The following is a 17990-nucleotide window of genomic DNA, read 5'->3' as shown; positions in this document are numbered from 1 at the left end:
TATTTCTACTCCTTCAAAACTTTTTTCTTTTCTATTTTATTTTGTTTTGCTTATTGAAAAGAAAATAAATTCAAATCTTTTTATTTCACGTATTTTTATAACTAGATATTGTAAATACTACAAAGATATTTAAATTGCAATAAAAATTGTTCATATATTAGTATAAAGATATATACACAATCAATGCAGATTAGGAAAGGAGTAGATATTTACTAAAAATCCACTGCACATCCAGTCTTTTACAAGCATATCCTGGAATATAAGCTCTATTATCCAGGGTCCCCCACCCCCAATCTCACTGCGGAGTCCCTTAGTAATCAACTACCAAGGCACCAGCATAGAACCATGAGATCACTAGTTTAGGTATAAATGAGAGTATTAGCTCATTCAATTCTAAAACAGAAACCTTAAAATAAATACTGAACTTACTTACAGATAAACAAATTTGGACACAAAAAAGTACAGTTTCTCCCCAAATTCACAAAGATAATAACTGGTAAAGGCAAGATTTGAACTCATCTGCCTTGAATATAAAGCTAAGTTGGAAATCCCCTTCAACTGTGGAGGACCAGCAGCACAGCCTGTCACCCTATCTTTGTTCAGATCTGGCTTTAGACAGCCTGAGACAGCACCCCTTCCTATGGAACTCGAGGGCAAACAATAACAATAAGGATTTTATATTCTGTAGTTTCTTAGGTCTCAATTATATAAAGTGTCAGCAGGTCAGCAGAAAACTCTGGGAAATATGAGTGGGTCCAGAGCTTTTTGCTGATAAGAAACTCAATCTATCAGGACAGAGTGACCTTCCCATGAGAGGCCTCATGGACATAAACTAAAGGCAACTGAGCAATGAAAACTAGCAAGAACATGGAACTCAAGCAAGAAGGATCCCTACCATCCCCTGCCCAGTTGCCTCTTGACCTTTGTGGACAAGACGGCAGAAGGTCCATGTTCTTGTCCAAGTTACAACATCATGGATTCTCACCCATATAATATTACGACTCTATGCTGTCTTAAGTCCTTTCCAACTAAAATATGATGACACCAATATCTCAGCGGAATGTCTATGTCTCCACTTTCTCTCTTCTATTAGGAGACTATATCTATGGCCACAAAGCCGAAATTCAATTAAAAACACCATGCACGAAGCCTGGTGAAAGTCTGTGTAAGAGACATTGTTCTCAAGCTCAGTGAGTGAAAACTCAGAAAAAGTGGTCCTTATCCCTCTGCAAGTGGAAGGTAGCCTGATTGTGTGTGTGTATGTGTGCACACGTGTGTGTGTAAATCAAATACAATGTATTGTGGGATGTGCACAGATTTTTTTTATGTTACTATCATTTCATGAGGATGAGCCAACCTTTAAAGTAATTTGAATCTACTATTCTGAGAGAGTCTCAGGATCTTTTGGTGGAGGATGGGAAAGGGGAAAGGAAAGGAGGAAAGAAGTAAATGAAGCAAAGCTGTAAGTATACTGCTAGGGAAAGGCAAGACATTAATTTTGTTCCTACTTGCATCACACACAAATTAGGGACTGGCTTTCCCACATGTCTTGTCAAGCACTGAGTTGCAGAAGAACAGGTGACAGCCCATTTCTCACTGAGCTTGTGACTGTACGTGGCATCTTATAGACACTAATTATTTAACCTGATCAAACAATCTGGCAGCAGGCTGTAATTCTCCTATTTTGAGAGATAAGAAAACAGGAAGTGAAATAGGGTATATAGCTTGACCAAAGTCAGAGGACAAGTAAACTAAAGAGGATGAATTCAAACTCAGATCTGAATGCAGAGTCTGATCTTCCCACTCCGAGGGCTGGAAATTCCTTAACACACAGGGTCCCCAGCTCCTCTGCTTTGTTCCTGGCACCAAGCATTTCCCATGGCGATATTCTCCAGTTCTCAGACACAGCGCTCTGTGCAGCCAATAACCTCCATTCGACCTTGATCATCTACCTGTCACGCCCACCAGGCTTCACCAGGCAAGAAAGCTGGCTTTCAACTGCATACAAAGCCACCCCTGTTTTATCCTGGACTCTTCAGCGGCTTTTCCAGCGTAAACACAGCCATGAAAGTGCTCACAGTTTGTACATGAGCCACACTACCTCTCTCCATCTCTGTCCCCACCTATACTACTTTGCTATGACCATTTTGAGAATCTTGGAAACAAATTTTTAAAAACAGAAAAGAAAGGATTCTGTAACAAGTACTTAATACTTACAATTTTAAATGAGAAGTTACAAAGTGAGTATTTACAAACCGAATCTGCCTTCCTAGGTGTCAGTTTTAACAGTTAAAATATACAATAGCAAAAAATTCTGACTTAAATAATTAACAAAAACATCAACAATAATCTGGAATAAACTCAAAAACAATGCCCATGTTGTACATGGAGGAAGTACAGGACTGTACTGTGGGGTAAAGTAAGAGGTGTGAAAGTAGAGACATCAACATTTTGTATGCAGGAAAGCAGTTTTGTAAAAATGTACGTTCTCCTAAAGATAATTCAAAAGTACTAAAAAATCCCACGAGAGCACTTCTTTTTTTTTTTAACTTGAAAAATTATATTAGAATTCTTCAGGAATAATAAAGTCATAATACTAACCAAGAAAATTTGGGATCGAAAAGAGAATCAAAAAATCGCACTGTCAGATATTAAATAAATGTTTACAATATGTAAGATATAGTGCTAGTGTAAGAAAGTAAGATTGATAAAAATAAACCATGAGCTCAAAAAGAGACTCTAGTGTACATAAGTATTCTTTACAGGTGGGATTTCAAGTTAAAAAGCAAAGTAGGAATTCAATAATTGTCTTGGGACAATCAGAGAATCCCCTGGAAAAAACAAATTCTATTCCAGTCATAATGACCGCAAGAAAAATTACAGAATGTGATGTGAATATTAGAAAGTACTAATAACAGCGAATATAATTCTTTGCTCATATTAATTCAACTTCTCTTCACTATAACAAGTACCATCATCATCTCCATCTTAGAGATTAAAAAAACCTACAGAAGAAATTTATACCATTATAAGAAAGTATTTCTAAGAATAATATCAGGAATAAAACCCAAAAAGAAGACATTTACAATCTTAAGATTATTTTGGGCCACAACAAAAATGAACCTACTGAACAAAATGAAAGGCAAAATATGACAAGGAAAAGCTCTCTGATACATGTTGATGAAGACAAGGGGTTAATGTTCATAATATACATAGAGCTGTCACAAAGCAACAAGAAGCTGCCTCACTTAAATGTGTGCAAAGGACAAAAGAGATCATTCACTTTTTAAAAGTCAGATGGCTAATGAGTGAAAAATGCTCAATACCTCACTGGTCATCAAGTGCAAATTAAAACAATGAAAAAGTACTTTTGCTCATCATATTGGCACATATTTTTAAAAGATATTCTAGCTAGTGTCCATCTTTGAGAGAACAAACTGTGAGCGATCTTTTGGAGGATGACATGTCAATGGATATGTAAACTCTGAAAAACGTGTGTACACACAGGCTGAACTCCACATTTTGGAATCGTTTCATTTAGAAAAATTCAGTTCAAAAAGATGTACTTATCAGAGCATTTACACAGCACTGTTTACAATGGTGAGAAGAAAAGCTGAAGTGAAATCATATCCAGCGATAGAGAATTGGTTACATAAGTTATTCTACATCTTTTCATGCCCCACAGGAGAAGGAATTTCTTGATTCACTTGAAAGGAGCCTGTGATTTATGTAGTTGTCACATCCAAGGACTAAATTTCCAGAAACCTTAACGAAAATAATACTCATACAAGATCACAGGAATGTTTGTATAAGAAGTATGCCAGTCAAACACCCTTTCTGACAGTGGAAAATGGAGAAAACTTAAGTGCCCACCATCAAGACAATGATGCGGTAAATCACGGTGAGCTGTGGGCACTAAAGTTCCGGTGTTTCGGCGTGGTCCAAGGCCTTGTCCACAGTACGCCCCCACGAAAGGTGTCCTTACACAAGAGACCAAACCTGCATATCAGGAAAACCCTCTACTCTATCTGAAAGGACCGGGTGAGTCTGGAGAGAGAGGACGTCTGTGATATATACCTGAGTGAATAAACCGAGCTGCAGAAAACATATAGTATGGCCTTATTTTTCAATAAAGCATATATACACACACATAGACATAGATTTCTCATATACGTGTATGTATGAGTTTATTTATATGACATAGGCATAAAGGTCATGAAATATATACTCCACATTGTCAGCAGTTTTTACTCTCAGGAAAAAAGGGGAAGGGATGTAGGGGACTTTCGGTACCACAACAGATCTCTTTTCAGAATTTCAGTTAAGTATACTTGGAATTTAAAAGTTTATTTAAGTCCAAAGTAAAATGGACGAGGACTCCACAAGACAGAATGCTATACTAGTCATTAAAAATCATGCCAGGGGAGATAGAATATTGTAGAAAAATGTGTAATAAGCCGAATGGAAAATGGAGGTCTCCACACAGTATACAGGCACACATTGCTCGCTGGTTTTTATGACAGAGGTAATACACACTGATGAAAAGAACAGAAAATAGATGTTAATGTGTTAATTATTATCTCTGAGTACTGGCACCAGGATAGATCCATTTGACCCTTTTTTCATACATTTATATTAAATACACACTATTTTTCATCTGAAAAATGCATTTTTAGATGTCTAGTACCACACATTGGAAAATTACACGAGTACTTACAGAAACAAATAACTAGGAGACACCGCAGCAGCGTCACAAAGTGTAGAAAGGGCGATCCTGAATAACACCGCGCAGTTACATAAGGACCCACAAAGTGAGAGCACCTGCTGTAACAGGGCGCGGCCCCCTTCCATTTGTCAGATGTGTCTTCAGGGCTGAGGCAGTTCTGAGCACGGCCAGTGTCAGTGCTGGTGTCTGGATGGATGCCACTGGAGGTGAGGGCACCTGCAAGCCGAGAGGAAGAACAGAAATCATCCTCTGCTTTTTCTGTCTTGTTTCTTTGTTACTTTTAAAGAGAGGCGGAAATAAGATAAACTGGATCTTTCCTACTGAAATTTCAGTAATGAAACCATTTTTAAAGTGATCACAACTTATATTCTGCCTATGACTGTCTTTTCAACAAAGCATCATATTTATAAAATGTTAATTAACTCAGTTAATTAACTCCCTGTTGAAACATTCTAGTAAAGAGCATGAACTGCAGTATGTAAAAGAACCACACCTGCAGTGACTAGCTCAGCTGTCTTGACGGCAGTGCAGTCAGCCCCCACCATCCCGTGGCCCTGAGCTCCTGATGCTGGTAAGAGAGCGCGCTGCTGCCTCAGATGGAAAGAAAAGGTGAAAGCATTTTCTGAAATCTACAGCACTGACAAAACATAACTGATAAATCCCAGGCTCCTTTGAGGCTGTCATTTTCCGTTTCTGGCCAACACCCGTCAATGAGCAGAACCACCCCATTCCCGAGTCATGGGACTCACGTGGGCAGAAGTTTTGGAGAAATTTCCAGGTATAGAATGTAAACCAACTATACATAAAACTCTGAAAAAGAAAAGATGCAATAATCTGATTTTGGAAGACACTAAAATATTCTCCTAAGCCTTAGTACTTGGAAAGGCTGGGCTTCTACTAAGCCACTTATTTATTTCACAGCCAATGAGCATCTCCCACAAACCCTGTTTCCCTGTGTCTGCTGGGAGCTTCAGGCACATTGATGTTGTCTATCTTATAAGTCACAAGGCAGAGGCGTGTGTCTCACGCTGGCAACTCTCACACAGGCTCAACTCCTAGCCTCACTGTATGAACTTGGCCCCATTTTCTCACCTGTTTATTTGGTACCTGTTCTTCTGTAAGCTGCCTGAAATGCTTATTGAAACAAGTCAGAAGAATGAGTGGGTAGAGAAATGGACAGATGGACAGGTGAGAGATGGGCAGAAAAACAGAGAGTCTCCAAGAGAAGGGGAGCAATCAAAATTACCTATGCAAAACCCTCTTCTAGTCAGGGAAGGAAACCACCACGGAGAAGTGTGAAGAGGCAGGTTGCTTAGGACTGTTTCCTGGATTCCATGAAAAGTCACACCAAGAGATGAGAGGGTAGAACTATAAATAATAAAAGAAAAAATCATGCATGTTTGAAAAATATATCTACATTATGTACTTTCTAAAGAATAGAGTCAAATTAGCAAGGCCCAATAACACAATCCTTGGGTATATACAGAAGTGAGAATCCCATCTCCAATCTGCAAGGCATCCCTTTGGAGCACTGAGAGTCTACACGGTGCAGTCATAAAGCCATCACCGCAAAAGCGATGCTATCCTGCACTTACGAGGAAAGAGCAGCTGTGCTCGGTCTGCCTACACGTGTCTTTTACACCCCTCAGCACCTCTACGGGGGAGGGACGCCTAGCGAGCCCCATCTCTGCAGGACAGAAAACAAGTCCAAGAGAGGCTAAGCCGACCTACCAATTCTCCATCTCACAGGACTTGTCACTCCAGACCAGGACTCGAACTCGGACCCACGTTTGTAACCACAGTACTACCGTATTTTATGTGCTTTTTGTGTGTATAATACATTTGTTTCTGGCATGAAAGGGTATTTAATAAATGATCGGTTGTCTTGTCTATCTCATTAGTTCACAATCTTTATATTTTTGAATTGTACTCTTCCCCTGGAGAAAGGAACGGAAAGAGCGGGGGTCAGAATGAGGTGGGGCTCCATTCTTTATCTGTTGCCTCATCTCATCCAAGTCCCCAAACAGGGAGAAAGAGCAAATGTTCTCTTCATCATTTAAAGAGAGGGCTCCAGTGACGGTGACTTACTCAACCCCAAAACCAAGTCTGGGGGAAGGGCACATGCAGCAACGAGAGCAGTATCACCTGTAGGAAGGCAAAAAGAGCTCAGGGGATGGCTCAATGGGTCAGCCTGATTTCATTTCAATCGATAATACAATAGCACACTCTAAAAAAACTAGAATGCAATGGATTTCCTCTTTCTTGACATCTAGCAAGTTTCCACATCTCACATGTAACATTATCACGAACTAGTGAAAGGAAGAGTCCACAGACAAGGAAAATCAATGCCACAGGCAGGCTGAAACACAGGCTGGAGGAAAGGAAGGGAAAGGGCATAGTAAAGAAGAGGGGAAATTCTGGGAAAAAGACATCATCACAAGGACTCTCAAGCATCATCCAGCAATCATATAATCATTCTTTCAAGAGAGAGTTACTTAGGTCCTATTTTGTGCAACATTGTACAGTGGGCGAAGCAAGAGCACAGCGTCCATGGTGGCAGCAAGCTGCGGAGCTCCAATACACTTCTGATCCCGGTACCTTGCACACTTGTCCTCAGTATAAAGGCAAAATATATAGTAAAATAATCCAATGTAAACTCTATGCAATGCTGAAAAAAATTAAAGAATACCTAAATACCTGGACAGACACACCACGCACATTCCTGAATCAAATGACAGCATTCTTGGGATGGCAGTGCTCCCCAGAGCGATCCATATATTCAACGTGGACTCGATCACAATCCCAGTGGGTTCCTCTGCAGAAACTGACTATCTGCTGCTACAATTCATATGGGAATTCGAGGATCTCAGTAACCAAACCGTACTTGAAATAGAAGAACAGTTTGAGAGGACTTGTAATTCTCAATTTCAAACCTTACAACTGTATCTCCAGGTGAGATTAGAGGCCATTTTTAAGTTATAATTGTGTTTATCCTTATTTTCTAAATTCTGTACAACGAATATACCTGTTAGAATAAGAAATTTAAAAAGTAAGGTATCTTTTAAAACATGCAAACCTATTCATTCATTGGGAAAAAAATATTTTGACTATAAAGAAGTAAACAAATATCTAGTGAAAAAGGACTATTTAAAAACAAGAGTGCATTTACATTTTTTGTAAATTGGAAACGGAAAAGCACAAACACATCAAGTTTCTAGGGAGAGTGTTGCAACATATTAATTGTTATTTCCAAAATTCTAATTGAACAATGAAAACTCACGAAAGACAAAATCTTGATTGACAGCCAACTGCAAACACATGGAGAGCAAAGGCCTAGAAATCACAGTTCCTTTAACTCTGCTACTAACTCAATAGGAGAGGAAATTCCTCAGTGAGGGGACAGTGGAATCCCATGCATAAGACAGGATACACAGTACAAACTGCACTAGAATTGGGGGTGATTTCCATAGAAGAATTCTAAAGTTACAACATTGATGAAAAACTATAAAAACACTGACAGACAGATTAAAACACACAGTCATATATATTATATAAAAACATATGAAGTCTGCCCCCATGTTGCATAGAAATACAAACATATTTGTTCATTTATGGGCACTGATTACTTTATCCCAGGTAGAATATTTCAACTAAAATAGATAATCAATAATACACTCCTCTTGTCAAAACTAGTTGATAAGTTACTCTGCCATGTATGCATAATGTGTCTAAGATAGATTTAAAATTAGTGAAAAAGATTTTTGTATGGTTTCTTGAACCCTTCTCAAAACACCAAGCTTAATTTTAAAATAAATCTGAGCAGTATTTCTATATGATCTTTTCCCTTGTGAAATGAACAACACAGTCTGTTGTCAAAATTCTTTCCTTACAATGATTCACGAGCACCGTATACTCACAAAACTGCTGGACAGCAAGGCACTATCCAGACACTGTGACAAATCAAATGAAACACAAGGAAGACAGTGACCCTATTCTGCAGGGCTTATAATCTGTTCCAACACCGGGTTTTTATTTGATTTGTTTGATTGGTTAGAAAAATAAAATCACTCAAGTACATTCTTCTTTGAGCATTATGTAAATCATGACTCTCTTTTTAGTGTCATGAGCAGGAAAGACTTGAGTATGAATTGATTAGATCAACTAGGCACAATCATCGCTGGAGCCTGTGTAATAAATAAGTACATGAGATCTAAAATAAACCTACACAGATCTCTGCAAGGAAAATGAAGAGGTGAGTTCCCCAATGAGAAAACAAACAATCAAGAAATCAAAAAAGGAAAACTTTTTCATTAATGATTCCAGGCAGTAGTGGAGCATGGTGGTGAAGATCACAAATGCTGGGGACAAACATGAGGGTCTGAAATCCCACAGCACTGGGTAGCTGTGACACTGATATTTCAGTGAAATTTTCTGCACCTCAGTCTCCTATCCATAGACTGGGGACAGCCACAGCACCCATCTCCTAGAACAGTCTTAAGAATTAAGTTATTTTTTATATAAAAGTTTAAATAAAATACCTCAGATTTTAAATATTACCCCAAAAGCTCAAGGAACAAAGAAAACAGTGATAAATTGGAGTTCATCAAATGTTAAAAATTTGCTTCAAAGGACACCATCCAGAAGGTGAAAAAACATCTGAGAGGAGAAAATTTTTTCAAATTATTTATCTGATTAAGTATTTGTATCTTCAAATAAAAGAAAAAACTCCTACAACTCAACAAGAAAAAGAGAACTCAATTAAAATGTGTATAAAGTATCTGAAAATGTATTTTTCAAAGAAAATATACAAATGGCCAATAAGCACAATCAAACGATGTTCAATATCATTAGCTGTAAAAGAAATCAAGTCAAAACCACTAGGAGAAACCGCTTCACACTTACTACAATAGGTTATAATAAAAAAAAATGTGTAACAAGCACTAATGAAGACACAGAGGAAGCGGAGCGCGCAGCCCTTGCTTTTGAGGATGTAACACAGGGTGGCCACTTTAGAAAACAGCCTGGCAGGTCCTCAGAGAGTTGAACATTTGGTTTATGAATGACCCAGCATTTCTGCTCTCTGGTCACACAAGTAAGAGAACTGAAAACAAATGTCCACATAAAAATTCCTACAGGAGTATTCACGGCGCCATTACTCTTCACAAACAAAAAGCAGACACAACACAAACGACTATCACCTGATGAATGGGTAAACAGTAGGGCCCAGATATACAGTAGAATATAATTCAGCAATAGCAAAGCATAGAGTACTGACCCAGGCCACAACCTGGAAATACATTGAAAAAGTTACTCAGTGTGAAAGAAGTCAGTCACAATAGACAGTTCCATTTACATGAAATAACTTGTTTTACATGAAATGTCCAGCACAGGCAAATCCATAGAGAGAGAACAATGGCTGCCTGGGGCTGGGGGAGGATGAGGAAGATGGGAATGACTGCTTGTGCATACAGGGCTTCCTGTTGGGGGATGAAAATATTCTAAGATTGACTGCGATGCACAATTCTGGGCTTTGAGTAAAAACCGCTGCACATTTTAATGGGTGAATTGTATTAAAACTGTTAAGGACAAAAGCACCTAGGGCCAGAACCTTCAAATAGTAAATGCAAATTGCTAACTTTTATTACAGGAAGAAGAAACTGCCCTCAGCATGAAAGCAGGAGATCGGCAAATATGGGTTAACAGAATTGGACAAGAGCATTTCACTTGAAAGAGTTGCTGAGTGTACACGAAATATTCAGAAATAGGAAAATCAGCTTGACATCACGAAGAAGCATTCTGCTTCAAATGCAGATCAAGGATTCGGCAAGCCCAGCTGCTAGAAATAACCAGAGAAGAAACCTGGTTCTTACAACAAGCACCAGAGCCAACAAGGAAATGGTGGTGAGGAAAGCAGGCAGCCAAAAATCTGGAACAGTTTGCTACAAATAATTTCTCCACTGAAAATTCAAAAATAAAATGAAAGTGATGCAATGCTGAGCTGGCCTCACGTTAAAGGGCTTCCTCTGCTGCTCGACAGTTCTGTAACCCCGAATGAGAGACTCAGGAGAATCAGCATGGCTCCTGGCAGTCCCCAAGTGACTGCCCTCCAGCACGTTTACCACCATCACATCTGCCAGGGTTGTATTGCAGAGAAGAGACCAACTTCTAAAAGGCACAGGAAATGTTTACCAGGGAAGAAAAGGCTGCTGTCAGTCCTGGGACAGAGGCAGTGTGAGCAGAGGCCAGAAGGCTGCAGGTGAACTGGAGCAGACCTGGGGCAGGAAGGGACCACGGAAGAGCAGATCTCAATTTTCTACTCTCTCTCCCTCGGGTAGGAGAGATAAAGCCTGCATCCTTCTCACCTGGAACTGTGGGTTCTGGCTGGCAGAAGTCTTACGTACAGGGAATGAATACTCAAGACTCTGTGGAAAAAGTCACGAAAGAGAGAGGGCGTAGGGACCCAACTCCACGAGCCTCTCAAATGATCCCATATTTATTGTGTATAATCAAAGGAAAACGTCATTAACAGTTGTGTGATAGTAAGCAGGAACTTGGGGAAAGAAGGATGAGACAGAGATTGTAGAATCCACCATGAGTACAAAGGCTTAGTGTATCTTTAGGTAAGTCATGGGGTGAGGGGAATAAGATACATCCTTTAGACATGTGAATTACAAAGCAGACCACCAGACCAGCTAGGTCCTTGCTTGGGGGATAATAGAGTATCTAACTGCACACAAGCCCAGCCTTTATAGCTGTGGGCCTGGGTCATTGCTTTGCGATGAGCAGAGTGCTATCTAAAACATCATCTACGCAAGCAAAGCATTATCTCTGCTTTTTAAGGCAAGGAGACAGGAGTGAGGATGCACAGGCACTTGCTTGCAAAGCAGTTACTAAGCATACGTTTTCTTCTTAAATTTGACAGGCGGCTGGGATCTGTTACAATTTGTTAACCCAATCATGGGCTCCCACATGGAACCATTATGGAGGACACCCTAAGGTGACAAATCCTGGCTCTGGGTCTTTTCCTGCCAGCTTCAGCCACTCTAGCAGAGTCTAGGCACATTCCTGAATAATGATCATACAGAACCACCCACACTGTTAACTCCTGGTGCTTGAAACTTAATTTTAGCTCTACACAACTTAACGTAGAAAAGTTTCAGAAATAAAAGATATTATATTTACTTTATATCTCATCATAGGACTGATTTTTCTGATTGCTCTAAGCTGCTTCTTCTTGGTAAAGCACCTAATTCTGCAGGTGAATTCAGTACTTTCTTTGGGCATAACTAGCCAGTTTGGGCTCGCTAACTTCTATTGGTCAAATACCGATACACTTAATTGATTTCATTGTTCATCAATTTCAGCTGGGAGCAGAGGGAGTGTCACTCTGTTCCTCAGCCCACCCTCAACCCTTATCATCAGCAACTCAGGCCTCCGGAAACCAAAAAAAGCTTTTGTTTCCCTTCTACAGTTTCAACAAACCCAACAGGATACATAAGCCTGGAGAAAGAATTCAACACAAATGTTAAAACAAAAATCAATAAACCTGAAGCAACTCCATCTCCGAATCATGATACACAATGACATGAGATTAAGTGTGTCAGGCCCAAAGCATGGGTGAGCCTGACCACCTGATTTCTATTCTTCAAAGGAAGGAAAGTTTTCCTATTTTTTATTATCACTCTGTCATTGTTTCTGATTAAGCCAAAAACTAGTTTATGAAATAATTAAGCATTGAAATAACAGATTTTTGTTGTATCAATTACAGAAGGCATTCAGAGGTGTTAGGAAAAACCACCTCTGTAAAAAATGCAAAATTTCTTCCACTGTGAAGAACACGTATACAAAATGCAACAGAGAATTCAAGCTCTTGTGGAGAGGAGCAAAAGCCACAGAATCAAAGCAAAGTCATTACTATGAGTCAACTCAAAATTCACTGGACAATCATGTTCAATGCATTCAATGAAATTTAAAGGCATACTGCAAACCATACACTTAATGATCTGCAGGCTAGAGGAAGAATTTCTCTCTTTAACAGACAAGAGTAATCAATAGGGTGCCCCACCAAACAAGGACCAAAGAACAATCAGGTTTTTAACAGTTCTGATATATCAGCATTTTCTAAAGATCAAAATCCAGAAATTTTAAACATTGATTCACACCACAATGAAACAAGCACTTAAAAAAAAAGAAAAGAAAATAAGCACATAGAACATGTACATAGATCAATGAGAATTTCTTGAGACGCTGGAAGAAACAGGCTATAGTCTTTTACTTGAGAAATAAAACTACTTTTAAAGATAAATGCTAAAACACATTTCATCATTCATGTTGCCTTGAAAAATCTGAGGCACTTGTATCTGATTAGAAAAGCAATTCTGAGTAATAGTGTGTTACAATTCAGAGCCAGTTTGCTTTAGAAGAAAAGAGAAAAGAAAAGCTACCGTTTCTCATATACTGCACAAAGTGTGAAGTGTCTCCCTGCCTCTTTCTCCTCCCGTTTTCTAAGCTCATGCTTCCCAACCCTTCTGAAACAAGTATGAGAACCTCTTATTCCCGCCAATATGCCAAATGACAAAAGAAAATCAATTTATTTGTGTAAGTATATGCTTAAACCTTGAACTGGAAGAGAAAGATATCAGAAGTCTATATGGAACTTATTTCTACATTCCTGAAATCACACACACAAACGTTCACACAGACACAGACACAGACACATACCCCCTGGATTACTGGGAAATTCACAAGCTTAGGATTTCCATCTTCTAGAAGATAACTTTGTAGTTAGTTTAAAATACAAAACTGTCAGCTTTGGAAAGCCTTGATCACCTGCTAAACCATCCAAATATCAAAGAGACCCAATTAGCCTTCTCGGTAGAATGTAATTTCCCATGATGGCAAAACATACCCTAAAAAGTCCTTGATCTAAGTCTCGTGTTTATCACTAGCTATGATCGTTTTTAAGCACATTAACAGATTCAGAAACTTATGTCTCAACAGCATTTATTCTTATTGAAATAGTATACGTGTTCATTTGCCTATACAGAGACCAGGTCCCATGATGGAGTTTAAGAGCTATTTTGTGTATTGCAATATTTATTTTTAAGTGCAGAAAAGGAGGGTGGGTATTACTCAGTTGTAGAGCACCTGCATAGCATGCACAATGTCCTGGCTTCAGTCCCCAGTACCTCAAAAAAAAAATAAATAAAATAAGGGCATATTTAAAAATGAGTAAAGTTATAAAAAAATGCAGACTAAAAACCATTGCAATCTAGGAGACACAATTACAATAAAAAAAACAAGAGTTTCTATCAATTATTGGCTATTTGCCAATCGCAGAGACAACCAGAAATCACACCTGATAACCATCACGTGTGATTCTCAGCAACCCTACTAAGTAGACACGGATGGGAAACCAGGCTCTGCAGATGAGGAGACGGAGCTCAGAGGAGCCGGGGACGCTGACCGTCCTGCTTCCCGTGACACCACATCAGCCCAGGGCAAGTGCTGACGGAGCTGCAATGAGGGGACACCCAGCTGCATGGAACCTTGGGGCACTGGGGAGTCCCAGAAAACACTAAAATCTGTTCAGTGAAAAACCAGCTCAAATATAATACACTGTGCCACATTCTTTAAACAGGGAACATGAGTGAGACCTTTTTGATGCCTCCGTGTCCTTTCTGCCATCGTCAGTTACTTGCCCTCACAGCGTGACCAGTGATGAACTGGACCCCATATGAAGCGCACTCAGATGGCAGAGCATTTGAAGCTGTTTTATGAAGTTTGTAAGACTCTGTCTGTGCCTCACACAGGCGGTCATCCATCACTTCTCACCGGTGTGGATGTACCACCTGAAATCACTCCTTTCTGCTTTTTAAAATCCCTTCATCTACTCCAGACTTTTCAATAGCAAAGAAGCAGCTAAACCACAGACAGTGGACAGCTTTTCACCAAATTTCTTGAACAGCCCATCGGACTACCTGGAAGCCCTTTACTTTTATTAAACCCACTTCCAGGTACTTCATCATTTTCGGATTGGTGGACTTGGCCTCTGACTGAGCTACTCAGAGAGCTCCCAGCCTCACATCCGTGAGAGGACCCTGCTGTTGGGAGAAATCAGTGAGAAAGGCGTACATCCCCCAGTCATGTCTGCATGGCTAGAAGTGCCACAACGTGCTAAAAATTTATACCATCATAACCCCTGGGCTCCCATGGACTGGTTTCACATTAACCAAACTCATGAGACACTGATGCAAGAAAACCAGAAATTTAACTTATTAATGTAACAGAAGATGTGAAACTATGAACCAGACTGCAATATCAGAGTTCAACCATGAGTATATGTTCTCCTCCACGGCCCAAACACGGGCAGGCAGTCACATGGCAAGTGTGGACAGAAGCAGAGCAGGAAGGATTTCTAGATGAATTCAATGGACTAAATTTCTGTTATACCAACAGATCTGCTGCCTGGAAAACAATTAATTCTAATCACGGTGCACTCTTCGTGGACAGTTGCCGAGACACGACTGTGAGCACCTGTGTAACTCTCCTTTCCCTGTCCTTTCTGGGCTAATTGATGCACAGACGTACAGAAATCGAGGGATGCAGATACATCTAAACACCCAAAGCCCATTCTGGGAGCCACAATACCATACAGCCAGGGTTAAAATACTTGCTCTGCCACTTACTAGTTCTGTGACCTTGGTCAACTTACCCTCTGTGTGCCTCAATTTCCACACTGTGAAACTGGGATAACAATCAAACCTTCCTTACTCGCTTGTTGAGAAGATTGAAGGATTCATTTCTGTAAAACGCTCAGAAAAGAATGTAGCACATTTTGGGTGCTCAACAAATGTCAAATTAATATTACAGTGGTTTACAAGTCTCCTTCCTAATCATCTTCTGTGTTTCCTGGCTAGACTAATACCCAAAGGAAATTCTTATTTCTCCTTTTATAAACTCATGGGATGAACCCTTCTGTTCCATCCCACCACCTGTTTAAACTGATGGAAGGGATACCTCCTCCCCACTCCTCTGGGCCATGCAGAGTGCTACTCCCTTCACAGCCCTGACCCCTGGCCCACAGCTAGCCCTCCTCACATTAACAGATTGAGTTGTGATTCCGGGGAGACAAGCAGGGCATGTGAAACCCTTCCTTTCCCTCCAGTGTTGACTACCCTAGGGAAGCACCCTGGATGCTCAGCTCCATTGCAGAACAGCCCTGTGCATGATGGGGCTCATTCTCTCAAGGGAAGGCTTGCTGTGGCCCAGAGATACCTGGGACAGGGTGAGTCTCTACTTCTGGGACACAGTATCATGACACTCATTTATCCACAGCCCTGAAGTTCATGGAGAACGTGGCTTCATCAGTAACAAAGAAGACATTTATCGCCTGCCTACTCTTTTGTGTCATCTCTCAGTTGGCTGCTGGAGACAACATGTGTATAAGTATTGGTTCCCCTTAGGCCCCAACATATATGAAGTAACAAAAATTTCTGTGGCTTAACGTTGGTCCAGGGCGACTGTGTAACAGTTCTGACTCTGCTGATGCTAAATTATGGGTGTAGGAATTATGGAACGTCCTCAAATATCTTTCATCATAAAATCAGCTTTTCTTATTTTCTTGTTTCTTTGTAATTACCAAAGACTATAAAATGATGGCTGCACACAAAACAGCAGCTAAAGTTTATGAGCTCTCTTGACATACCCACTGTGGTAAACATGTTACATAATTACTAATTCTCACAATTCTACAAAGCAGATATGAGTGTCCCCTTCTCACAGACGAGGGGAAAACTCAGAACGAGCTGACTCAGGATCACATGGTTCAGTGTCAGCACGTGCAGGCAAACCCAAGTCAAGAAACTACACCCCATCATATATGTACCAAATCAACTCCCACCAATTAACACACAGCGGCGGGGTCAATACTCAGGGAACTCAACACACCTTTCAGCTTTATGGTGCTCCAGAGGCAGCTTCTAGCTGTTTTATAATATCCCGGCTCACTGGTTTCTAACACTAGAAGAAAAGCCCGATTTTGCCATTGTTTGCACAGCAAGTCTGAAATGTTCACAGCGAGATAAAAGAATAAAACTATGATATAAGCAGAAAAAATTTTCCAGGTAGAAAGACATAATGGACGTTGTGCTATTCTGAAGCATTAAGCAAAGGAATCAAAATAAAATCACATTGTTTAAGCCTTATTTTACAAACAGAAAAATTAAGACTGTAAAAAGTTGCAACAGCGCCACCTATGGCTAAAAAGACCTTCCAGGTTGCCGGGAAACATGCAACACAAAAATTGACTGTAAGATGAGAAACGAGAATCAGATAACTAGAAGCTTATGTAGCATATACTGCACTTTGCTTCGGGGGGATGGAGGGGTATTCAGTATTTAATCTGATATTGCTAATACTCCTAAATATAAACAAAAGACATAGGCTCATGGAAGCTCATCTTAGAAGAGGAAAGAATCCAGTCCAGCCACTTCATTTTACACGAGGGGAGACTGAGACCTGAGATCTGTCCTCCTGGCAATCAGCAGCAAAGCTCTCCTAGGTCTCATGTCTTGCACTGTAGTAAAAACCAACAGAACTGTACTACGCCTATATTCATAAAAGTCACGTCTGTATTTTTCCAACAGTAGGTAATCTAAGTATCTTGCAAAATACTTCTCAAAGAGCCAGGAAATCATAGAAGGGTATTGAAATACAAAAACATTTATTTACATATTAAAACAGCATGAGCTTTATTCTCTCTATTAAAAAAGTGACATGTCAAATCAAAATTTTGAAATTTTAAAACCTGAAAAGAGTGCAGAAAAAAATCAAAATTTTCTTTAGTCACAAAAGAGAGAAGCTTATTCCCTGATAATAATCAATGTGGATTCTTCTAAACTTAATGGTTCTGGTCAGGATCCCGAGAAATTAAATGTCTGATGGATGGTTACACGGCAACATGAATTCTGAGCTTACATTCTGTGTAAATAATCTTCAAGGTCGTCTGCTTAAGGCAATTTAAGTAGTCCCTGTCTCACTAGAATGACACAGATTTCATTAAAGCTTCATACTGCACTTAAAAAAACAATCCTAGTTACTTTAAGCCATATTAATGTATATCATATATACACATATTGAATATGCATCAGAAATAAGCTACCCTTTTTAGTATTCAGAGTTGATACTTCTAAACTATCAGTCACCGTGAAAGCACATTTTTATTAAGCACCTCTACGGTGCTTTGTATACAAGGCGTCCAGCT

At 39.7% G+C, this 17990-nt stretch overlaps 1 protein-coding gene across 1 annotated transcript in view; it reads right to left on the bottom strand.

The window, feature by feature from the left end:
- LOC140694984 (uncharacterized) overlaps window positions 1–17990 on the bottom strand; it is an 80603-nt gene that overhangs the window by 34978 nt on the left and 27635 nt on the right. Inside the window, exons 6-7 of the mRNA XM_072957977.1 lie at window positions 5973–6094; window positions 4718–4942 (exon numbers count right to left, since the gene is read on the bottom strand). The gene's annotated coding sequence lies outside the window, so the exon portion shown is untranslated. The remainder of the gene's footprint in view (window positions 1–4717; window positions 4943–5972; window positions 6095–17990) is intronic.

Source organism: Vicugna pacos, unplaced genomic scaffold, assembly GCF_048564905.1.
Source record: "Vicugna pacos unplaced genomic scaffold, VicPac4 scaffold_116, whole genome shotgun sequence".
NCBI lineage: Eukaryota > Metazoa > Chordata > Mammalia > Artiodactyla > Camelidae > Vicugna > Vicugna pacos.
This window is presented reverse-complemented; position numbering and strand designations above follow the sequence as displayed.